The 26,938-nt window shown below is 38.7% G+C and overlaps 1 long non-coding RNA gene across 4 annotated transcripts in view; it reads right to left on the bottom strand.

Moving 5' to 3' along the window:
- Nucleotides 1-26,938, bottom strand: part of LOC140639152 (uncharacterized) — a 114,777-nt gene that overhangs the window by 73,481 nt on the left and 14,358 nt on the right. For 2 of the 4 annotated variants that reach the window (XR_012035991.1, XR_012035994.1), the window contains exons 2-3: nt 13,065-13,180; nt 7,733-7,791 (exon numbers count right to left, since the gene is read on the bottom strand). This is a non-coding gene — a long non-coding RNA (uncharacterized lncRNA). The remainder of the gene's footprint in view (nt 1-7,732; nt 7,792-13,064; nt 13,181-26,938) is intronic. The other 2 variants (XR_012035992.1, XR_012035993.1) reach the window with 1 other exon arrangement.

Raw genomic sequence — 26,938 nt, 5'->3', positions numbered from 1 at the left:
ATTTCCTTTATGTATGTCCTATGTCACTTGGGGGCATAAAGATTTATAATTCTTTTATCTCCTTGGAGGATTCCACCTTTTCTCAAAAACTTTTTAAATTCTGGGATGCCTGGGTGGCTCAGCAGTTGAGTGTCTGCCTTTGGCTCAGGGCATGATCCTGGAGTTCCCGGATCTAGTCTCACATTGGGCTCCCCACATGAGGCCTGCTTCTTCCTCTACTTATGTCTCTGCCTCTCTCTTTCTGTGTCTCTCATGAATAAATAAATAAAATCTTTAAAAAAACCTTTTTAAATTCTGATATATTTAGCTAAATATTGTCATATGCTTTATTTTTGTAAGCCTTCATGTAATATACTTGCCCTTCCTTTTATTTTTTTTTATTTTATTTTTTTTAAATTTTATTTATTTATTTATGATAGTCAGAAAGAGAGAGAGAGAGAGAGGCAGAGACACAGGCAGAGGGAGAAGCAGGCTCCATGCACCGGGAGCCCGATGTGGGATTCGATCCCAGGTCTCCAGAATCGCGCCCTGGGCCAAAGGCAGGCGCCAAACCGCTGCGCCACCCAGGGATCCCCGCCCTTCCTTCTATTTTAACCCTTCTGTTTTGTTTCATTTTCAAGGTTTTTTTTTTTTTTTTAGATTTTATTTATTTATGTGAGAGAGAGAGAGAGCAAGTGAGAGAGAGAGAAAGTGCACAAGCAGGGGAAGAGGGAGAGAGAGAGAAGCAGACTCCCCACTGAGCAGGGAGCCTGATGCAGTGCTCAATCCCAGGACCATCCTGAGCTGAAGGCAGACCCTTAACTGACTGAACCACCCAGGTGCTCTAAGAGGTATTTTTAAACTTTCTTGAAAAGCAGTGTCTTTAATATGGATATTTTACTCCTCTTGTGGGTGAAATGTTTTTTTTTGTTTTTGTTTTTTTTTAAGATTTTGTTTGTTTATTCATAGAGACACACACAGAGAGAGGCAGAGACACAGGCAGAGACACAGGCAGAGGGAGAAGCAGGCCCCCTACAGGAAGCCCGACGTGGGACTTGATATCATCTCCAGGATCACACCCCAGGCTGCAGGCAGCACTAAACCGCCGCGCCACCGGGGCTGCCCGAAATGCTTTTTAGATCTATATAACTTGGCCTGGAAAAGCAAGGAAATTAGAAAAAGATAAGATAGGAATAATTGGCATAATAAGAGTTTGTTTTCTCACAAGAAAGTAGAAAAGTTTTGAGTGGCTCAATTGTTTGTATTTCAAAAGGGTTGCTAAGTCAATATGTAGTTTGGACAACTGGCCAGAGACAAAGACATTCTGAAATGAGACCTTGTCTAAGAGTTTTCAGAGAGCAGTCCTCAGAAGGTGTGTACTTCTGGCTGAGGAAAGCAGCCTGAATAGCCTTGAAAATTCTCTCCCTTCTGTTTCAGGCCAGAAACTAGAATGAAAATCAGTGGGTTAAAAAAATGTATGTATGTAGAATGTGGTCAGAACCTGAAGTTAGATAGTAAAATAGTAAATTTTTACTATTTTCTAGTAAAAATAGAAAGGAGGACAAGAAAAGAAGAGGTGTAAATAAAAACAACCCCCCCAAATTATTTTAAAATAACTGCAATAATCTTAGTACATTTTAGGGCTCTGCCCAGGTAACAAAAGCCATACTGCTGCTGTTGAATGTGCTCATAAAAAATATTAAAGTTAGCCAGTTTGTTAGAAATGCCTACTCTCCCCTATACTGTTTATATTTGCTGCTCCATGTTCCCTAGGTTCAGATTGACAAAAGGCTGCTAGAGTAACTCATAAAGACGATGGCCTTGGCCTATTTTGTTTTGTTTTGCTTTTACACTGACAAAAAAAAAGGGAGGGGGGCTGCTGAGTACAGATTCAAATACCTCTGTACGGGTGAGTGCTTTTTTATGTTCATGGGTGCCTGAAGCCTGTTTATTTTGGGAAGCATATTGGTATTCATTTCCACTAGAACACAGCAGAAGGAAGCCAGATCTTTTCATTCCCACAAAAGGGGAGCAATAAATATTTTTTAAAAATATTTAGGAAAGAAGATCAGTGATAAGCAAGGAACATGTCAAAGAATATAGCATATTCTGTTTTAGGAACTTTCAAAGTGCTCAGTGCCTGAGAAACCAGAAAAGCTGCTTTTGTTGTAAGGAAATGGCAATTTGAAAGTAATCTATTTCTAAATCTCAGAGGGTAGCATTGTAAGCCTATCCAAGGGTCTGAGGTCTAAGTACAGAGGAAAGAGGAAATGAAAAGTAGGGAACAAGAAGAACTCAATTAGAAAAGAGATAGTCTATTCCACTGAAGAAACCCTGGACACGGATCCTGTACTAGGCCACATTTTCATGCAGAGTTGTTTGAAATACCAATAGTTTCCCAGGTGGAAGATCAGTTGAGTTGAGTCACATAGTAAAATAGATTTGAAAAAATAAGGTATCCCCAATTTGGGGGATATTATAGAGGATTGGCCCATTATTCTATTATTTCTTCCTGTGCTTTTCATTTTATATAGCCATTCTTCTAAGGAGAAGAAATTGATGGCTCTAGTATTACTTCATTACTAAGCATTTCTTCAACACTTACCTGCATGGCTATTAAAATAAACTTACCTAGGAAAGACAAAGTTTTCAGCCACAAGGAGCTGGAACTTCAGACCAAAAAAAGCCAATTGAACCTCTAACCAAAAGTAGGCCAGACATATGATTCATGGAAGCTCATATGATTTCCAGCTATAAACAATGGCTACCCAGTCTCTGGGACAGAGGAATTATAGTAGTTAATCTCTAAACAGCCTGGGATTGTAGTAGTGAATCTCTGAGACCCAGATGCATAGAGAATGATAAACTCCATCCTATGCCAGGTGCCAATCTATTTAATTAAACTGACACAGCAATCCCTTTTTGAGTAATCTGTTCTATGAATATAAAAGTACTAAGATTTATGCCCCAAAATGCTATTGTAGCAATGTTTATAGTGGTAACAATACTGGGAACAACCAATGGCCATCATTAAGAATGCTCAAATGAATTTTGGTACTTCCATTCTATGGAATATTATATAGCTATTTAAAAATGAAATTTTAATCTGTAATACACAAGTTGTAAAACCTTGGGCAATGCATGCATAAATTCTCTAAACCTCAGGTCCCTTACCTGTTAAGGGCTGATAAAAATAACTATTTTCTGTCCAGGGTGAGGGTCCTGGGCATCTATCACTGCATTAAAAACCTTCCAAAAATTGAACAAGAGGGTATAAGAATTATAAATATCTATGCACCCAACACTGGAGCACCAAAATTCATAAAGCAAATATTGACAGCCATAGAGGGAGAAATTGACAATTGATCGAGTCCCACATCAGGCTCCCTGCATGGGGCCTGCTTCTCCCTCTGCCTGTGTCTCTGCCTCTCTATGTCTCTCTCTCTCTCTCATGAATAAATAAATAAAATCTTTTTTTTAAAAAAAGGAAACAGTGTCTTTGAATGATACATTAACTAGATGGGCTTAACAGATAAATATAGGACATTCCATTCAAAAACAATACACATTTTTTTCAAGTTCACATGGACCATCATGCAGGATAGATGACGTGTGAGGCCACAAAACAAGTCTCAATAAGTTTAAGAAGATTAAAATCATATCATGCATCTTTTCTAGCTACAACAGTATGTAACTAAAAATCACGGACAAGAAAAAAACTGAAAAAAACCACAAACACATGGAGGCTAAACGACATGCTACTAAATAGTCAATGGGTAAACAAAGAAATCAAACAGGAAATAAAAAAATACATGGAGACCAAAAAACATATATGGAGACAAATGAAAACAGAAAGGTCCAAAATCTTTGGGATACAGTAAAAGCAATTTTCAGAGAACAATTTATAGTGATACAGGACTACCTCAATTTTCAGAGAGCAATTTATAGTGATACAGGACTACCTCAAGAAGCAAGAAAAATCTTGAAAAAACAATCTATACCTTTATACCCAAAGCAACTAGAAAAAGAAGAACAAAGGCCAATGTTGGTAGAAAGAAGTATCTAATAAAGATCAGAGCAGAAATAAATGAAATAGAGACCAAAAAACTCTCCACATAATAGAAAAGATCAATGAAACCAAGAGGTGGTTTTTTGAAGAGATAAACAAAACTAACAAATCTTTAGCCAGACTTATCAAGAAAAAAGAGAGGACTCAAATAAATAAAATCAGAAATAAAGAAGGAAGTAACAACCAACACCAAAGAAATACAAAGAAGTACAAGAGACTACTACAAAAATTGTATGCCACTAAACTGGACAACCAAGAAAAATGGATAAATTCCTAGAAACATATAGTCTTCCAGAGCTGAATCAAGATGAAATAGAAAATCTGAATAGGGCAGCCCAGGTGGCTCAGCAGTTTAGCGCCACCTTCAGCCCAGGGCGTGATCCTGGAGACCAGGGATTGAATCCCACGTCAGGCTCCCTGCATGGAGCCTGCTTCTCCCTCTGCCTGTGTCTCTGCCTCTCTTTCTGTCTCTGTGTCTCTCGTGAATAAATAAATAAAATCTTAAAAATAAATAAATAAAAAAAAAAATCTGAACAGACCAATTACTGGTAACAAAATTGAATCAGTAATCAAAAAATTCCCAAAAAACAAAAATCCAGGACCAGACAGATTCACAGATGAATTCTACCAAACATTTAAAGAAGAGTTAACATCAATTTTCCTCAAATGATTCGAAAAAACAAAAAAGAAAGGAAAGCTTACAAATACATTCTTTGAGGTCAACATTACTTTGATACCAAAAATCAAAGACATTAAAAAAAAAACAGAACAGAACAAAACAAAACAAAGCCCTATAAGTTAATATCCCTCATGAACATAGATGCAGAAATCCTCAACAAAATATTCACAACTCAAATTCAAAAGTACATTAAAAGGATCATTTCGGCACAATCAAATGGGATTTATTACAAGGATGCAAGAATGGCTCAATGCTTGCAAATCAATCAGCGTTGTACACTGAAATTATGAAAGATACATTAACAAAATATTAGCATTAAAAATGAAGCATAAAAATAATATAATAATCTCAATAAATGCAAAAAAAAGCATTTGACAAGATTTAACATCCATTCATGATAAAAACTCTCAACAAAGTAGGTTTAGAGGGAACATACCTCAATGTAATAAAGATCATATATGAAAAACCCATAGCTAACATCACACTCAAAACTGAAAAACTGAGAGCTTTTCTTCTAAGATCAAGAAGAAGCCAAAGATGTCCACACTCAATACTTTTATTCAACATAGTTATGGAAGTTCTAACCACAGCAATCAGGCAACAAAAAGAAATAAAAGGCACCCAATTGGAAGGAAAGAAGTAAAACTGTCACTATTTGCACCATGTGTTTCTATACATAGAAGACCCTAAAGATTCCACCAAAATCTATTAGAAGTAATAAATTCAGTAAAATTGCAAGATACAAAACTAACACAGAGAAGTTGGTTACATTTCTATATACTAAAAGTGAAGTAGCAGAAAGAGAAATTAAGGGAAAAAAATCCATTTACAATTGCACTGAAAAAAAATGCCCCAGAAATAAACTTAACCAAAGAGGTGAAAGACCTGTACCCTGAAAATAATAAAATATCAATGAAAGACATTGAAGACAGTACAAACAAATGGAAAGATATTCTATGCTCATGAATTAGAAAAATTCATATTCTTAAAATGCCATATTACCCAATCTACAAAATCTACAAAATCAGTGCAATCCCTGCCAAAATATCAATAGCATTTTTCACAGAACTAGAACAAATAACGCTAAAATTTATATGGTGCCACAAAATCTATCTACCCTAGATAACCACAGTATTCTTGAGAAAGAACAAAGCTGGACGTATTACAATCCCAGGTTTCAAGATCTACTACAAAGCTGTAGTAATCAAAACAGGATGGCACTGGACCCAAAATAGACAACATAGATCAGTGGAACAGAATACAGAGCCCTGGAAACGTATACTTAGATGGTCAATTAATCTACAAAAAAAAAAAAAAAGGAGGCAAAAATATATAATGGTGAGAACACAGTCTCTTTCTTTTTTTTCCTTCTTTTTTTAAATTTAAATTCAATTAGCCAACATATAGGACATCATTAGTTTCAGATGTAGAGTTCAATAATTTATCAGTTGCATATAACACCCAGTGTTCATCATATCATGTGCCCTCCTTAATGTCCATCACCCAATCACCCCATCATCTCCCCACCTCCCCTCCAGTAAACCTCAGTTTTTTTTCCTATAGTTAAGAGTCTCTCATGATTTGTATTTCTCTCTGATTTCTTTCCATTTCATTTTTCCTCCCTTCCACTATGATCCTCTTAGCTGTTTCTTATATTCCACATATGACTTATTTTGCTCAGCATAATACCCTCCAGTTCCATTCATGTCAATGTAGATGGTAAATATTCATCCTTTCTGATGGCTGAGTAATATTCCATTATATGTATGTGCATATACATATGACACACATATATACATATATGAGTATGTATATATATGTATATGATATATATATACTCATATATATATGAGTATATGTTTATATGTATATATGTGTGTCATATGTATATGTATGTATATATATATCACGTCTTCTTTATTCATCTATCAATGGACTTCTCAGCTCTTTTCCCTAGTTTGGCTATTGTGGACATTACTTCTATAAACACTGGGGTGCAGGTACCTCTCTGAATCACTATGTTTGTATCTTTGGGATAAATACCTAACAGGGCAGTTGCTGGTTTGTAGGGTAGCTTAATTTTTAACTTATTGAGGAACCTCCCTACTGTTTTCCAGAGTGGCTACACCAGCTTGTATTCCCACCAAAAGTGTAAGAGGGGTCCCCTTTCTCTGAATTTTCACCAACATTTGTTGTGCTTGACTTATTAATTTTAGCCACTCTGATTGGCGTGAGGTGGTATCTCAATGTAGTTTTGATTTGTATTTCCCTGAGGCTGAGTAACATTGAGCATTTTTTCATGAGAGCACAGTCTTTCAATAAATGGTGCTGGGAAAACTGGGTAGCTAGCTACATGCCAAAGAATGGAACTGGACCACTTTCTTATACCATACACAAAAATAAACTCAAAATAGATGAAAGCCCTAAATGTGAGATCTGAAACCATTAAATTCCTAGAAGAAAACATAGGGAGTAATCTCTTAGCAACATTTTTCTAGCTATGTCTCTGCAGGGAAGGAAAACAAAAACAAACTATTGGAACTATACCCAGATAAAATGCTTTTGCACAGGAAAGAAAACCATGAACATAATAAAAAGGAAACTTATTGAATGGGAAATGATATTTGAAGATGTTATGTCTGACCAGAGATTTTTTTAAAAGATTTTATTTATTTATTCATGAGAGACACACACACACAGAGAAGCAGAGACATAGGCAGAGAGAGAAGCAGGCCCAGAGAGAGATGCAGGGATCCTGATGTGGGACTCGATCTCAGGACTCTAGGAACGCACCCTGGGCCGAAGGCAGGCTCTCAATCACTGAGCCACCCAGGCATCCCTGATAAGGGATTAATATCCAAAATATATAAAGAAATTATACAACTCAACAACCAAAAAACAAGTAATCCAATTAAAAAATGGGCAAAAGACATGAATAGACATTTTTCTAAAGATAACATGCAGATGGCCAACTGACACATGAAAAGAGGCTCAACATCACTTACCATCAAATAAATGCAAACCAAAACCACCATGAGCTATAACTTCACATCTGTCAGAATGACTAGAATAAAAAAGAAACAAATAACAAGTTTAACAAAGATGTAGAGGGAAAGGAACCCTCATGCAACTGTTGGGAATGTAAACTGGCATAGCCACTATAGAAAACAGTATGGAGGGTCCTCAAAAAAACTTTAGAAAGAAACACCAGGGGCACCTGGGTGGCTCAGTCAGTTAAGCATCTGACTTATACCTGTCACAGCCTATTGGTCAAAGCAGTCACAGAGCCCTCCCAGGTTCAGGGAAGGATTGTGTCAGGATACTTTGGGGGTTCCAGTCTATACAACTCATGGTCAGAGAAACTCCCAAGGCAAAGAAATGCAACTCTGGCAGTAGGAAGTTGGATGATGTGAACTGAAGAGATAAGGTTGAGGGGCCATGGCCAGGATACCAACAGGGTAATACTCCTACCTAATCTACTCAAGGTTATAAACTCCTTGATTTACAGGAATGTTTGACTGTGGAAACAAATATGTACTCAACGAATGATTATAGAATGAATGAATGAATGAATGAATGAATGAATGAATATAATTAAATTGGCCCTAAATATAAACAGGATGAAAAAACTAGAACCTAGCATAACAGAGCAGGGATCTGAAAACCATAACCAGTAAGCCGAATTCAGTCTACCATCTGTTTTTTAAAAATAAAGTTTCATTGGAACACAATTGCACCTGTTTGCTTAGGTATTGTCTATGGCTTCCGTCTCACTATAATGGCAGAGTTGAATCACTGTGACAAAATCTTTGGCCCACAAAGCCAAAATATTTACTGTCTGTTTCTTTATAGAAAACATTTGCAGGCCTCTGTCACAGAGAACTGAAATCTAAACAGTCCAAATCCATACTACTTATCAATTCTCCCTTATTTCCTATTCCTTTCTTTTAATATTATTCATCTATCACTACATACCCAAGGCTTAGTTATAACTTAAGGGGAAAGTTGGGATTTAATCCTAAAATCCAGAAAAAAAATAGCTTGACTTGCACAATTCCTATTTTAACAGATGCAGCTACTTGAATGGAGGCAGGAGGTAAGAGGCAAGATTAGACAAGAGAATCCAAAAAGTAAAATATGCTTGTTATTAAACAATTCGTGGAACTGCCCTTTTTCTGAGATAGGGTCTGACTATGTGATATTTATTCCACATTTGGCTTCCATCTTGCCAAGGAGGCTCCCCTGGGTACCATTGAGGGCGCTCAGTAGCAAACAACAGCAACCAGAAATTCTGGGTAATTTGCTCAGAAGAGACTGAATTAAATTATATGAGCAGCACACTGCATATGTAGGAAGGCTAAAGAACCAGGACTAGAGGCAATATAGCAAGAAACAATCCCCAAAATCTATGAAACTGCTCCCATGAAGGTCACACTGCCTCCGCTGCTAGACAAGAAAATTTTCTCGTGTTATTCCACCACCCCTTCTGGACCTTGGACAGGCTACATAAAGTATCATTACTGCCTCTGGAAACTGTAGAGTGCTACCCAGGATGCCACCAACCTCATAACTGATGATGAACAGTCCCTTATTCATTTTGTTACTAGTTTCTAAGTCTAAGTCTGACACAGGGGCACCTGGCTAGTGGGTTGTTAAGTCATAGGCTTGTGTTTCAGCATCAGAGCAGTCAGAGAAAGGGAGAATCTGGCTTTCATAGTTAGAAGTAATTTGTCCACAACCCTAAGGATCCTCAACATTAAAGTTTTCTTGACTTTCTTTAATGTTCCTGTGTCCAAATTTCTGCAGGAGCTTTGAAAGGTGATAGATTTTTTTTACATTCATCTGTAATAATATTTACTATGGGTGGGCTGCATAAAAGCAATAATCCATGCTTTGATTGTGGGCACATGATCTCATTTGGGTCTTAGTGTTGACTTACCTCTCTTGTCAATGGAACACTCACTGGCTGTGTTAAATCTACCATTCCTCAACTCTCAAAGAAACTTCACTAAAAAATACAGAACAGGATGTGGGAGAAAGGGAAAAGGTTTTTTTTAAAATGATTTTTCATGTATCCATTAAACTATAGGAGAAAGTATGGACATGTTTTGTCATTGATGGGAAAGAGTCTGGATAGAGGAAGATATACAAGGGGTGACAAGGGGTGGAGGAGAGAGGCAGAGTCTTCATGATATTATAACGCTATCACAGCCCAGAAACAAGGAATGTCCAAATCATGATTTGACATTCATTATTCTTCCCTCTAGAATTCCCAACGGAGGGAACCAAAAGTGAAGAATAACAGGTGAAAAGGAAATACATGATTACTTTCTAAATCGTTAGATAAAATAAGCAATGCAAGATTGCTTCATTAAGTCTATGTTTAAACACTGGGCTAAAACCTGCAGATGGAAGTAAGGCATCCTGCTCCCTCACATGTCAGCAACACATTCAGTTGTACTTGCAGGGAAAAGGATGGCCTGTGTCCTGGTCCACTTACATATACAACTGCCTGAAATAAGAAGGTAAGCATGGTGTTTTACAATCTGGGCATTACTGAAATTTCAGACGAGATAATCCTTTGTGCATAAAGGGAGTGCTAATCTGTGCACCACTTGTTGTTTAGCAGCATCCCCTGACCTCTATCACTGTCAATAGTACATACACTTCCAGTTATGACAACCAAAAATGTCTCCAGACATTGACAAATGTTCCTGGGAGGCAAGATTCCCCTGGGGTTGGGAATCACTGGAGAAGAGAATGGCTGGCCTGTCTCTGGGAAGCAGATACCGCTTTTTTCAAAGGGAGAAGCAAGAACATGAGCCCTACATGGGTACAGACATTTCAAATGCAGTAGCCCCACCCAGAATAAAAAAACAAATAAACAAACAAAATATCCAACGAATGTCCAGGGCTCTTACTATGCTGATGAACAACTTTATCCTCCTCAGGGAAACAGTACAGGTGGGCAGAGACAAGAGACGTTCTCACTTTCATTTTCGTATTTGATTTCCTCATCCCCTTGGGATTGCAAACAGAGATTAAGGTCCACTGATGATGGGGCTATCCTCCAGTCATATGGGGTGTAATGGTTAGTTCTGTGTGTCAACTTGACTGGGCTAAGGGTTGTCCAGATAGTTAGTAAAACATTCTTTTAGGGTCATTCTGTGTAGGTGTTTCTGGAAGAAATAAGCATTTGAGTAGACTGAGTGAAAAAGATTGCCCTTACCAATGTGGGTAGGCAACTTCCAATTACAGAGGGCCTGAACAGAACAAAAAGGTGAAGGAAGAGCAAATCTGCTCCCTTGCTTAAGCTGAGACCTCCATCTTCTCTCACCCTGGGACACAGGCTCTTCTGGTTCTCAGGTTTTCAGACCTGGACTGAGATGTGAACCACAGGCTCCCCTGGTTCTCGGGACCTGGGACTGGAATTACACCAACAGCTTTCGTGGGTCTTCAGCTTGGAGAGGACAGACTGTTGTGGGAGGCCTCCATAATTGTTGAACCAATCTTACATATTAAGAGTCTCTCTCTCTCTCTCTCTCTCTCTCCATCCATTCATCTATCCTATTGGTTCTGTTTCTTTGGAGAACCCTGACTAATATACAGAAATAGGGGAGGCTTCCTAGGACACTAAACCTAAGAAAGTCCCAGGAAATTCAGGATAAGTTGGACACTCTATCAGAGCCCAAAAGTATTTTAAAGTAAAGTATTCCAAGTAGACTTGGAAAAGTTCCCCCAATATCAATCACTTCATCGTTTTTCCTTAGAACCCTCTTAGAATCTGTCTAGTTCAGCTACTGTCCCCAAAAGCCTCTGAAATGAGTCACAACAGTAAATTAATTTAAACATCACAGATTACTTAAGGCCAGAAATTCACCTTCTATTCTATTTTCCATCCCCTATGTGCAATCATGATGTTCAGACTGACTCACCAGAATTTATACTACAATCCTCAATAAGACAAAGAATAACTTGAATTTGAAAAACATGAATTTTCTCCAATGTAATTTACTAGAGTGAAATGGAAGTCGTAGAACAAAATCCCCCTCCTTCTGGTGAAATTAAAATCTTGCCATCCTCATTTCTTATTTCGTTTACTCCCAATTGGAGTTTTTTCACTCATACAGAGCAGCAATTCCTTTGTTCACATCTGTGGCCTGGAACATCTTCCACTGAGATGTGTGAAGTTCTCTCAAGCCCCTCTAAAACTGGGTTAATACAAACTAACTTGTCTCACTGCTCTGGTTTTCTCAAGTCCATAATGATCAGCAGAACATGTAGGAACATCAATAGACCCTATATCCACAAAATACAAACTAATACCAAGTAGTGATTGGAGCTTCTCTCCAAGCAAAGTTATTTCTCTAGATCCCAGCATATGGTATAATTCAGACCACATTCCTTTTGGCAGTCAAAGAACATAGCAAAGACTTAATGTTTTCTTAGGAAAGGTGGGTAGATGAAAAATACAGCAAAGAGAAAATCAAAGATGTGTTTCATATTCTTCATTTTCTGACTATAAGACCAACACCTGGGATGCCTGGGTAGCTCAGTGATTGATTGCCTTTGGCTCAGGACATGATCCTGGGTCCTGGGATCCAGTCCCACATCAGGATCCTGCAGAAAGCCTGCTTCTCCCTCTGTCTGTGTCTCTGCCTCTTTCTCTCTCTGTCTCTCATGAATAAATAAATAAAATCTTTAAAAAATATAGACCAACACTTAATTCATGAGATGATCACATTCCTTTTCGAGTTTTGATACAAACCTGAGTCCTAAAGGTACAGTGTTTGGGCACAAGTTTTTAAATTTCCTTTTAAGTCCTTAGATTTTAATAATATCATTGAATTTTTTTCTTTGTTTATACATCAACCTGACTAGTAACAATTTCCATTTCTTTAAACAGTTGCTTAAAACAAAAATCATCCTCCGTGCCAACCCCTACCATGACTGCACCACAGTTGAACTCACAAGCTTAATTCATATCTATGATTTTAGCTTATGAAATGGACAAGTTGGAATCAGCATGAAGGCATGTGCTGGTAGAGACCATGATGGTGAGGGACCAGGATAATGAATTCCAGGACTTGAGGACAAGCCACATGAATCCAAAGCTGAATTCCACAGTTATTTTCTTTTCATTGCATCCTCTTCAAAATAAAGAGACATTAGATTTGGAACTACCATTCTAGTGCCACCTACCCATGTCAAGCATAAGAATTTAAATCCTAAATGTTTCACACAATAGTGTTCCCTAGTCCCCAAGATTTAAATGGATTTTATACTTTAAAATACTGGCCCAGGGATCCCTGGGTGGCGCAGTGGTTTGGCGCCTACCTTTGGCCCAGGGCGCGATCCTGGAGACCCGGGGTCGAATCCCACGTCGGGCTCCCGGTGCATGGAGCCTGCTTCTCCCTCTGCCTGTGTCTCTGCGCCTCTCTCTCTCTCTGTGACTATCATAAATAAATAAAAATTACAAAAAAATATATTAAAATACTGGCCCACAGTCATGGCTAAACAATACAATGAAGGGAAAAACAAGCTCTGGTGACAAAAAATAAAAATAAAAATGAATAAAAAATTACTGTACCTACCAGTACCTAAAACACCTGTATATGAAGCACTGCCTATCTTAAAATGACCATCTTCTGATGCCCCGAAAGTACCTCTTCTCCTAACAATCTAACATTAACTTGACAGTTTCCATTATCATAAGTGCACAGAGACACAGTCTCCCTAAATAGTACTTTGGCCCAAATACTAGTTCTTATATAGATATCCACATGAGCCCGCACTGGATGTCAATATGTACCTGTTTGGTGAAAAAGGTTATATGCTATTTTGATCCTCCCCCAATTGTTTATCACTCACTATTCCTCCTTTTGAGATTTCACACCAAATATGGTGCAAGAAACAATAACCAAATGGGAAACGAAACAGTTCCTTGTTAATGGCAAAAACCATACACAACCATAAACCTACACCTGTGTATGGCAAGCCTTAAGGTATGCCACCATAGTTCAAAATACTTTGGGATTTCTAGAAAATAAAAAACTGACGGCAAAACCCAACAGAGCTGAACAATTCTCAGTTTCATATGAGAAAAATGAGAATATTGCAAGGAAAACTCTGAAATATACTCAGCTCAGAAGTTGCTTGAGTTAAAAGAAATACTTACTTACAGAAAAATTAAACTCAACAAGCAGAACTAGTCCTTAGAGAAGTAGAGTCAACATAGGAAACAGAAGAATATAGTTGGTAACCTGATAGAGATTTGATAGGATATTGTACCAAAGGCAGGAGGAAGGATGCTGTGAAAAATAAGCATTAAGGAATTTGGGAAATTAAAAACACAACTCCTGGGACACCTGGGTGGCTCAGCGGTTGAGCGTCTGCCTCTGGCTCAGGGCATGATCCCGGGTTCCAGGGATCGAGTCCCACATCAGGCTTCCTGCATGGAGCCTGCTTCTCTCTCTGCCTGTGTCTCTGCCTCTCTCTCTGTGTGTCTCTCATGAATAAATAAATAAAATCTTAAAAAAATAAAAACACAATTTAAACAGAAAACTAAACTCATTGGAAGGCTAAATAGTAGGATGAACCCTACCAAAGACAGACTTAGTGAGCTGGAATATCAATCACCTTATTCTTGCAGAGAACATACAAAAGAAAAAAAGAAAAGAGTCACAGGGGCTCTAAGGTCTCTGCTGTAGGACAATGAAATGAAGAAAATTGAAGAACAGAAACATCTCCTTGTGTTGAAAAAAAGCTCGAGCATCCATTTTAGAAGAATCTGACTAACCAAATAGAAAGCAAGAAAAACAATTGTTAAAAAATGTACAGAAGTCCTAGTAAAATTTCAAGTATAAGATGGATATACTAAATTACCAACTCTAATAAAAAAAATAAGCAGGAAAGTGTTCTCTACAAGAAATCCCATACATTGGCCTTGTTATCATGGTCAATTCTCACACTTAATGCCAGCAGCAGAGAGGATACCTGGCAAGAATCCTTTCAGGTCCCAGATCTGAGAGAAGATGAAGGGAATAGAGAAGTAAAGAAGTATTTAACTACAAAACACTATATACTAATCTATCCCTGTACCCCTTGTCTCTAGGTGTTTCATCAAAGGTGTTGAATATGAAAAGGGCTGACCTTGTATCACTACAGGACAAACGGTAAGGAATTACCTAAGACACTACAAAAGCATATGATAAAAATACAATTGTCTTCATTATATAGGGAGATGTTAAAATGCACATAAACAAATACATTTCATTACTTGTTTTGAACATGGACTTTCACTGGTACTAACATAAGTTTCCTTAACTGTTATGGTAAAACAAGGCTCTGAGGTGCCAATCTGGTTTGTGTCCTGAGAAAAAGAGTTCAGGAATAGCATTACAGCACATTCTCCCATAAAAATAGCACTGAGAATGTTTATGAATTAGGCTTCCTGGAATAGATAATTTCCATTTCTATTCTTAATGTTTATTCCTGAAATATCAAGGGTAGGGGGCATGCTGGTACATAAACCATGTCTGGGCTTATGCTATTGATTTTGGAACTTTGAATATGAAATGGTTTTGAGAGTCACATTTCCACCTATGATCCGAAGTCATGGAGGATAAGCTAATAAGTACTGTACCTGAATTACAATTCCCAGTATGGTGAAAAGGAGGGGCAACATCAAGGGGATAGAGCACAGAAAGGAAAGCAGTCTCGTGGGAGTGATTCTGAGACTCTTTAATGTACCTTATCATTGATTCCACAATAGAACCAGCAGGAGTCATCCTAGCCTCCCAGTGGGAAGCAAATAATTATTCACTGGGAAAGGTAATTCAAATGTAGCTCTTATAGAAAGCAAATTAGCATATGTAAATCATACTATCAGATTTTAAAAAATACCCTGGGAACAAAGGAAATAAAGTGTAGAATAAAAGAATGTAAGCTATAGCAAGGTAAATGTCTTTATTTCCCTCTACTAGTTTTCAGCTCCTGATTCCTAAATTACCTCTAAATCAAAAAACGGAAGTGACAGGCATCATGAATCAAAATAATACAAATTGAAGCCCTGTTCATGTTTGCAACTACATAAGATACATTGTATTACAAAGAGTACCAATAATACTGAAATAAAATTGTCAAAATACTAATATGTTTTGGTAATTAATGTGCTACTTTATGAATAAATAACAATATCCAGCAGCTGGTCTGCTAACTACCATAATTTTTTAGTAAATTATATTACAAGATATCTGCAACAACTGTAATAGGATGTGCACAGAAGATTCACCATCCCATCAAAACAAACATGAGATATCACCTTTAGAGTAACTGTTATCAAAAAAGAAAAGAAATAAGAAGTGTTGGCAAGAATGTGAAGAAAAGGAAATCCTTGTGCACTGTTGGTAGTAATGCAAAATGGTGCAGACACTATGGAAAACAGTATGGAGGTTCCTTAAAAAAATCAAAGTAGAACTACCATACAGTTCAGCAATGCCACTTCTAGATATCTATTCAAAGAAAAAACACTAATTTGAAAAGATATATACGCCCCCATATTCACTGCAGCATTATCTACAATAGCCAAAATATGGAAAAAAATCTAAGTGTCCACTGATAGATGAATGGGTAAAAAAGATATGGAAGATATCTATCTATCTATCATCTATATTATATTATATATAATCTATATTATAATAACCTATATTATATATAATCTATCTCCCATAGATTCATATACCTATATCTATAGATATATGAATGGATAAAGAAATGGGATATATATATACATATATACTAATTCCCTTATACCAACAGTGCATTTAACTTATATGTGGAATCTAAAAAACAAGACAAATAAGTAAAACAGAACAGAAAGAGACTCATAGATACAGAGAAAAGTCTGGTGGTTGCCAGAGGGGAGGGGAATGGGGAGTTGGATGAAATAGGGGAAGGGCACTAAAAGGTACAAACTTCCAGTTATAAAATAAATAAATAAAGGGTTCCTGGACAGCTCAATCAGAAGAGTGCAAGACTCTTGATCTCAAGGTCATGGGTTCAAGCTCCATGACAGGTGTAGAGATTACTAAAAATAAATAAACTTTAAAAAATTTTTTAACTAAAAAAAGTAAAATAAGATGCATGGATGCAATGTACAGCACAGAGAATATAGTTAATAATATTGTAACAACTTTGGCAACAGAGGATAGCCAGATTTACCATGGTGATTACATCATAGTCTATATAAACGTTGAATCACTATGTTGTACACCTGAAATAAATATAATATTATATACAAATACACTTCAATAATAAAAAAAAAATCCCCATCCTGAGTCCCCTGACCCATTTCTTCTTCCACCTTCAATATAAAGACTGGCTTGTCTGCTTCTGATGTGTGAGAAGCACTGAGAAGGCCCCTGACCTTATTAGGCCTTCCATCCAGGGTGTCTAAGGACAGGGACAAGTTGTTGAGATATGGAGCCGTTGAGGGGTACAACCTTGAGACCTCTCATAAAGTAAATCTCAAGACTCTCAATCTTTTCCCCACAGTTCAATGCTAACCTATAGGCTACCACTGAATGTGAACACCCTTGCAACTTGGGCTGGTGAACACTAGGGGGCTGGTGCCTGAACTTGCTCAGTGATTTCACTTGTCATCTTTCTCACCACCCAGAAACCAAACTGGAGTCTCCTATGAAGGCTTGGGAAGGTGTGGAGCCAGTACCCCAGTGTGAAATATTTGCTTGTTGGAGACAGAATTTCGAGTCACCAGGGTATGCCTGTACTACTTCCAGGGCCTTGGGTCTGCCTGTGCCTGGAATCCTTTTTTTTTTTTTTTTTTTTAAGATTTATTTATTTATTTGAGAGAGAGAAGAAGGGAGGGACAGAGGAAGAGGGAGATAGAATCCCAAATTGACTCCATGCTGAGCACGGAGCCCAATGTGGGACTTGATCTCACAACTCCGAGAACATAAACTGAGCCGAAACCAAGAGTCAGAGGCTTAACCAAAGGAGCCTCCCAGATACTATTCTAATAATAGAATCTTAATTCTATTATTAGGTCTTCCTCTTGGAACATTTCTGTCGTGTCTCCTTTTCTTCCTCAGGCCTGATTAGCTCTCACTAATCACAGGAATTTAGGCAACGGCAGGAGTTTGTGATGAAATCTAATAATTCCAACATATAATTTTCTCCTATTCAGATTTAATCTTATTTCTTCAAGCTGAGCTCCTCTATTCTTCATCATGAATGGCCAGTTGTAGACATCCCTCCAGCAGGAGCTAGTAATTAGATTTTTCCCTTTCATGCTGATGAACAGTTGTGATAACAACTGATTCCTGGTGGGTTCTACGACCTATTATGCAAAGCCAAACAATTGAGAATATAGAGAGAACACAGAGAGCAAATCCATGGCAGGTGGTTGGAGCCATGGCTCTCAAATTCTGCTGCATGTTGCAATCACCTAAGAAGCCTTTGAAAACTGCTGAGTCCAGGACACACCCCATATCAAGTAAATCAGGATATCCTATCCTATATCTTGAGTATGGTAGTACTTACGTGATGTAGATGTTTGCAAATATATATATATATATATATATATAGAACTGTATGCCTAAAAAGGGTGAATTTTATCATATGTCAATTATACTTCAATAAACCTGACTTAAAAAAATCCATGGTTCATCTGAAATTCACATTTAACTAGCCATCATGCATTTTTATTTTCTAAATCTGGCAACCCTATCTGGTATCAGAGTGAAACCAACCACTCTTTTTTTTTTAAAAAAAGGAACCTTCAGTAATTCATAGGCACACCATCCACAGACGTTTCTTGATCAAAATGCTAGAGCTCTTCTGCGAACTAAATACTATTCCACCAGTCACTGGACAAGTGAGATTATATCACTTGTGTACTAGGGTGTTGGATAGCTCTGGTCCCTGCCTACAGTAGATTTTTACAGTTACTGGAAACAATCATGTGCTTTATACCACTGACTGCCTGATTTTGCAATGTACAGTGGATAGGAGGAAGAAATTTTTGTTTTGATGATTCCAGCCTGGAAATTTCTGACAGTGTTAGTGCCTCTTTGTGAGTTAAAACCAGGAAACCTGGTTGAAAAGTTGCTAATGAAGAGGCATTAATGCAATGTTTTCCTTTCTGTCAGAAAGGGACCTGCAGACTCTAACCACTCTTTTGGTAAGGGAACATTGCCACCTAGCAACAGAATCAAGGCTCCAGACAAAGAACTGACGCCGGCTACACATTTTCAAGTGCATAGATCTGCAAGTTTGAGTTTTGATTACTTTCCACTTATCATTCAAGGTCTGTAAGCCTCCCACGGAATGCAGGGACAAAAAGTCATTTACCAGTAGAGTCCAGGTTTGTGAAAAGTGGAAAGGATTTCTAAAAAAGGGCAGTAATATCAATAAGAATGGATTCCCTTTCGTATGCACTGGTAAGTATGAGAATAAAACAAACAAAATTAAATAGGCTTTGTTGAAAGAAACTTCTTTCTGCCAAAAGCTATGTGGATAAAATTCATATTTATTTTGCAATTCATAAAATGTCCAGTTTCCTGACTTAAACAAAAGGCTAAATAAAAATAACCAAAATAGAATCTCACATATAAAAACAGCATGTGTTGGAAACATTAAGCTTGGCTCCCACTTGAGATTCCAGGGCCAATTAAATGCTCCCCCCAAATCTACCTAATCCTGTAGTCTTCAAACTCATCCCACCAAAAATTCAGTCTCATGCCATGTGTGTTTCTAATAGGATAAATCTTGCCATCAGAAAAGAGAAACCAATTAGAATTTCCCAAGCATTTGATGTAGGTTTTTCTCTTTTTTTTTGTAAGGGGGCTGCAGCTAGTGGGAAAAAGAAAACTCTTTTCAACTTGTCAATTTTATAGTCACTCTTAGCTTAGTGCCACCAATTTTAATAAATCTGTCCTTGTGAGTTGTAGCAACACAGACTATATTGCTGTAATAAGCATTTACTGTCCTTTATTTGATCCTGAAGAATTGTGACTTCAAAGTAGTATAGTCTTACAGTTAGGTACAAATTATGGATATGTTCTACAAATTTGTATGACCTCCATCAACAAGATTATTTTACATAGAAAAATTTTTTAAACATTTTAACTTTCAATCAAAACAGTCACCTTTTTCTTATTGAATACCTACAATGGGCCAGACTTTGAGCTACAAGCTTACATAAAGGAGGTAGGTATCATTATGCCCATTTTATGGACGAGGACACTAAAGCTTGAAGAGTTTAAGTAATTTGGCTCAGATCACACAACTAGTAAGCATCAGAGCTACTCTTCAATGACAATTGTTGGAACTCCAAAGGGTGGGAGAGATGCCTCACAAGCAAAGTCAGTAATAAAACCTTTAAATACATGGCTACATTTTACTTAAGCCACACTGAAACAGATTTTATCTATCTATCTATCTATCTATCTATCTATCTATCTATCTATCGTCGGCCTGCTTCATCTGTGTCAAGAGAAGGATGATAAACCCAAAACAAACTCACAGCCAGATCCCAAGGCCACATTTTCATTAAAGAGGCTTATTCCAGCACAGAAGATTCAGATGTCTCAAGTAGGGCAGAGGATATTTGGTGGTATTCCAGTAATTTAACACTGTGTGACAAACTACCCTAAAACTTAATGATTAACGAACAAACAAAACAACAACAATAACAACAACAAAAACTTAATGGATTAAAAGACCAACTACATTTATTTTGCTCAGGGATCTGCAATTTTGACTGGGGTCAGTAGAGACAGTTCATCTCAGTATCAGGTAGCACAGCTCAAAGGCTGAAATTAGAACCATCTGAAGGCCTTTTCATTTACATGACTGGTGATTCTGTGATTGGAATTTTAGCTGGGGCTAGCAGCCAGAACACTCAAATGTGGTCTCTTCTTGTGTCTGGGGCTTCCTCACAAAATGGTGGCTGGGTTCCAAAGGTGAATAACCTTAGAGCAAAAGATCCAGACAGAAGTTGGATTGCCTCTTATCACTTATACTTAGAAATCACTTAACCTCACTCTTGTGGGTTGAACTGTGTCCCCTCAAAACATGTTCAAGTTGTAACCCCCAGTTCCAGTTAATGTGACATTATTCAAAAACTGGGTCTTGGGCACTTAAGTGGCTCAGTAGGCTAAGCATCTGATTCTGGATCTCAGCTCAGGTCTTGATCTCAGGATCATGAGTTCAAGCTCCCCACTGGGCTCCATGTTGGGTGTGGAGCCTACTTAAAAAAAAAAAAAAAAGGGTCTTGATGGGGTCATATTGGATTAGGGTGGGCCCTAATCCAATGACTGCTGTCCTTAAAAGAAGAGGAAATTTTGGACAGGGACACATGCAAAGAAGATTGCCATGTGACAATGGAAGCAGACATAGGAATGATGCATCTGCAAGCCAAGGATGGCAAGGTTTTCTGGCAATCACCAGAAGCTAGGAAAAAGACTTGGAACAGACTTTCCCTCAGAGTTCTCCAAAAGGAATCAATCTTGATGATGCCTTGATTTCAGAATTCTATGCTTAGGAAATGTAAGAGAATACATTTCTGTCGTTTAATTCACCCAGATATTTTGGTATGGCAACACTAAAAAAGGAACACACTAGTGTCTGCTGCATTCCATTCATTGAAACAGCCAGGAAGTCCCATCCAACTTTAAGGGAAAGATAAATAGACTTCCACCTTTGGTAGAGGCTAGCAAAGCTCTGGAAGGGAACATGGAACTTGCCCCAGGCTTCCCAGCCACAGCCAGAGCAACACTTGACCTAAATGCTGCACGCTTACCTGATCAGGCATTTGTGCCTGTGGCCTGCGTCAGGCTGGGGGTGGGTGGAGAAGAGGGTAGATGAGAGCCAGGGTTGAGTAGGGACGGGACATTCCAATTCCATCCAATCTGCTTCTTCAGTCTTCTATCTTTTCATTCTTTCCAACTCAAACATCCATCAAGCCTCCCTTCATTCTCTGTTTCATTTTCCCCCAAGTTCCTTCAAGTGTGGCTGTACCAGGAACACTCCCATCACAGATGGATAAGTGATGCCTTTGTCCTGCATGAAATCACCAAGCCAGGCATCATGGAAAGACTCTGTGCAGAGGGTCTCCTCTCTGAGAAGATACCCAGCAGCAGGGGATCTAGGATTGAGTGCAGGTGGGTTCTCAGACAGCTTTCCAGACACAAGAGGTCCAACTCCTAAGCCTTGCCCCAAGCTTCCCAGCCACAGCCAGGGCAACACTCACACTACAACACACACCATTCCCCCAAAGCTCACCAGATCTGTAGTCACTGGACAGTAGCTACCTTTGCTAGAATGCAGAACAGTGACAAGTTTTCAACAAAATGTTCTTGTCCCTGAGACCCTTCAGTACTCATGGTTATCACTGTATGGTTATCAAGGGCAGCCAGTCAGGTGAGCTGGACCAGGTCAGGAGGCAATATGCATCATGTTCGCAGCTTGAATCCAGTTCTAAAGTGGCCTGAGTGCTACTTGTAGACATAAATATTTCCTGCTCAACTCTGGAACGTCCTTCTTCTTGCAGTTCTGGTGACACTTTCCCTTCTCCTCATCCTCTGGCATCCTCCTGTTGAGGTCCACAAGAGGGGAGATAGGAGACTACCCCTTCACCTCATCTGGGCTACAGTACCCAACTAGAGATAGCTGAGGTTACTGCACACATTTCTCCTACCTGTGTCATCACTAGATGCTCGAGACTCACTGAGGTTGAGATAGAGAGAAAACAGGTCATTGATAAGCACCTTTTCACAGGGAGAGAGAGGGTATTAGGCAGGAAGTGAACAAAGCCTGGAGATGCATCCCTGACAGCTCTGCACCTAGTGGCTTCTTCTCATTCCCCAGGGGCTGTGATGCCTCTAACTTCCTTCAGATTTTACACTGCTGAAATCTAGCACCATATCGTTACTTTGCTTTGATTTCCTCAGTTCTCCTGCTAATTTTCATGGATCAGCCACAATTAGGACACCCAAACCTTTCCCTTCCACACAGGTTGAAGGCTCTTTGCCTGTTTTCTCCCACAAAATCAGCCATCCTCCAAAGAACTTACCCTTCAAGACACACCTTCTCTCCTCTCCCTTCAGTGTAAGATGATTCTTAGCAAATTTCCACACACATGCTAACATCTCTGGCTTTGGCATTAATGGCCTGATTGTGGCTGTAACAAACCCAAAAGTTCCAGTACCCCAGATTTCAAGTGTCCTTCAGAGATTAAACTCTGAAGGGAGAGGAGAGAAGAATTTTCCTTCTGCTTAGCTCCAGAAGGAAAATTTCCACATGAGAAGAAATGGCTATAGGAATGGTCCATCACCTGTATTTCTCAAAGATGTCAATGTCCTGAAAGACAAGGGAAGGCTGGGGGTTTTAAATCTGGGGAAGCCACAGAGACATGATATTTAAATAACTGTGCGATCTTTGCTGGATCCAGGACCTGAGGAAAAACAATGCTATAAAGGAATTCTGGGATGCACCTGGGTGGCTCGGTCAGTTAGGCATCCGACTCTTGATTTTGGCTCAGGTCATGAACTCAGGGTTATGGGATCAACATCAGGCTCCACACTGGGCATGGAGACTGCTTATGATTCCCTCTCTCCCTTTACCCCTCTCTCGTCCCCCCACTCCCTCATGCATGTGTGCTCAATCTCTCTAAAAAGAAAAAAAAAAGGACATTACTGGATAAATTGACAGAATGGTAGTAGACTAAATAAAATTTATATTAATGTAGATTTCCTAAAGCAGGTAAATTTAATGTGGGTATGTAAAGAAGTCTCTTTTGAAAACACATTCTGAAGGACTCCGGGAAAGGGACCATGATATACACAACTTATTGTCAAATACTCAAGAAAGAGATTAATATAGAGACCGAGTAAAGGGATAATAGAGGAATTCATGCAACTTTCGTAAAGTTTGCAATTATTTCGAAATACAATGTTTCAAAATATTACCCACAAAGTACCAGGTGACTTATCAGAGATGCCAAAAGAAATAAGGAAGAATGAGGGAGCCTAAAAACAAGGGATTGGTTATAGATCTGGGTAGTTAGATCCCCTCCCCTTCCTTAGTTTCTATCCATCACTAAACAGCCAAATTAGTTTCCTTCTGCCTCTTCCCCATCCTTGCACTCTGCCTCAAGGAGAGTGGAGCGTTGGTGATCAATCACTGGAGAAGTGGAACTGAACAGCCTTTGAGCTCAGGGATCCAAATAAAGCAGAGTGTGGGGTGAGGTACAGGGACTGCCTGAAAGTGCTTTCAGAATGGAAGCTCCCCTCTTACCACACACCTTAAGCACCCACCACAGCTTCAAAACCTTCAGCAGTCAGTTTCAGAAACCAAGGCACAAGATCAGTGCGTCTTACCCATGAAAAAATTTAAATTCCAGAGAAAAGCCCTCCAGATACAGATATCTGAGTGTCCAATCCCAAAAAGAAGCTCTCCACACAACTTCTCTGGGGTAAAATATACTTGTGCACAGAGTCTCCATATATTTAAGGTCTTATTTTAAAGATGGGCAGAAATTCTAAGTTCAGCATACACAAGAGAAATCTAAAACATTGCAGTGAAACGGCAGGACACCTGCACGACAAATACCCACCATTTGCTTCAATGTGGATGGAACCTCAGGGTATTATGCTGAGTGAAGTAAGTCAATCGGAGAAGGACAAACATTATATGGTCTCATTCATTTGGGGAATATAAAAAATAGTGAAAGAGAGCAGAGGGGAAAGGAGAGAAAATGAGTGGGAAATATCAGTGAGGGTGACAGATCATGAGAGACTCCTAACTCTGGGAAACAAACAAGGGGTGGTGGAAAGGGAGGTGGGCGGGGGGCTGGGGTGACTGGGTATCGGGCACTGAGGGGGGCACTTGATGGGATGAGCACTGGGTGTTATGCTATATATTGGCAAATCAAACTCCAATAAAAATATACAAAAAAGAAATCTAAAACATGAAAAATAGAGACTTAAAAAAACAAATAATAGAACTTAGAAGAAAAGGAGATAATAAAGGAAGCTGAAAAAAACTATAAAATGAAACTATACTATTAATACCCTTGGAAGTAACAAAAAATACTGCATATTTGAAACATGACTATAATATCATAAAAATTGAATGCCATAGCACAAAAACGTATGCTTAGAAGTCAGAAATAAGTTCCAAAAGGAAAATCATTCATAGGTAAAACAGAAAACAATCTTTAAAGAAATGTCCCAAATAAGTGAATTAAAAGACAAAAGATATTGAAAAGATTAGAAACTAGAGGTTTGGCCCAAGAAGATGAATCCAACTGAGTGGTCCTCCAGAAGGGAGAAGAGAGAAAAATTATTTTATAAGCATATCCTATGGTGTAGTCAGAACTGAAGGACTAAGCTTCTCAATATAAAGAGACCACTAAGTATCATGAACAAAAAATGAAAAGATCCACAGTCAGGCAAATCCAGAGGAAATTTCAGAGAACCAGGGATAAAAAGAAAACTACTGGGGTGCCTGCAGGCTCAGTTAGTTAACCAATCTACCTTAGGCTCGGGTCATGATCCCAGGGTCCTGGGATGGAGCCCTGTGTCAGGTGTTTTCTCTCTCTCTCTCTTTCTCCTGGGATGGAGCCCCATGTCAGGTTCTCTCTCTCTCTCTCTCAAATAAACAAATAAAATATAGAATAATTTAAAAAAGAAACATCCAATAAAAACAAGTACTCATTAGGGGTTTGTGAAATCTGAATTAGACTTGGATGGTTGTGAAATCTGTAAGTAGACAAAAAAATGTACTCTGATGTCCATTTCCATGAACTTAACAAGAAGTTCCCTCCCATCACAAAATACCAAATGCTGGATAAACTGGAGCAAATATATGTTTGAATCTCCTACTCAGCTCAAAAGAAAATAAAGATGGTCTTAAATAAAAATTTTTAAGGTGCTGAAACAAGAATGCTGTGCCAACACAGTAGCCCTAGCTGCCCTGAAGTCTGCCAAACCAGCAACCAAGAGATGTGTGGGGTTTTTGCCAGGACTGAGCAAGACCTAGGCCTTACTTACCTCTGTGCTCCAGCCAGGGCTCCCTTCATGAGCAGTCACCCAGGGTCCCATACTTAGAAGAGCCCCTATTTTGGTTTAATATTCTACCTTCATCTGTCTTAAAATTCTTGATTGTATCGTTCTGCTCATGTTCTCTAAGTGAAGTCTATGGGACAACGGAGTATGCATGTAAGAAGAGTAGCCCAAGCAGTGGCATGTCCACTGTCCCTGTTGCCCCATTCATACACAGTCAGGATGTTCCATGTACACAGCATGCAGGTGGACCTGCAGTGGGGGCAGTTCAGCAAGACTTGAAACACATTACTTGGACATCTGAGTAAGCAGGAGGCTGTGCTTTACATTCTCATCAAGGTCCTTTGGACACAGGGATGGCAATGGAGTTCTGAGAAACATCAACGACCAAGGAACCTACCATAGCCTTCCTTATTCATTTACTTCCCTGTATGAGCCAATCGCTTACCCCAGAAATGACGACACAGAAGGAAAGATGGGGCAACTCACAGTTCTTTTTCCTTTCCTTCTTATTCACAGAACATGGAGCTGAAGGTAGGAATCAGGGGAGAAAGTGTACATGTTGAAAAGTTAAATTAAAACTGCTGAGTTCAGGGATCCCTGGGTGGCGCAATGGTTTGGCACCTGCCTTTGGCCCAGGGCGCGATCCTGGAGACCCGGGATCGAATCCCACGTCGGGCTCCCGGTGCATAGAACCTGCTTCTCCCTCTGCCTATGTCTCTGCCTCTCTCTCTGTGTGTGACTATCATAAATAAATAAAAATTTAAAAAAAACTGTTGAGTTCACCTTGTGCAGCGTTTCCATAGCATAGGTAAGAAAAATACATATGCATATACAATCTATAAAGGATAAATTGTGTAATTTGGTTATTCTGCACTGAAGTGAAAAGCTCTTATTTTGAGCTTAAAACTCACATTGCACAAGATAAAGGTGAATGAAAAAAATTCATGCTAATCATGAAAAATTTTAATTTTTCTTTACTTAGAACAACAGTCAATAGCAAATAAAAAATACCCTGACAAGTTGAGACTTTGGGAAAAAGGAAAAGCTTTTATATTTCAGTACTGCTAACACTACTTTTTTCCTGCTTTTCAAACAAAGGACCTCACATTCTCACTTTGC

This window comes from Canis lupus, chromosome 1, assembly GCF_048164855.1.
Source record: "Canis lupus baileyi chromosome 1, mCanLup2.hap1, whole genome shotgun sequence".
In the NCBI taxonomy this organism is placed as follows: domain Eukaryota; kingdom Metazoa; phylum Chordata; class Mammalia; order Carnivora; family Canidae; genus Canis; species Canis lupus.
This window is presented reverse-complemented; position numbering and strand designations above follow the sequence as displayed.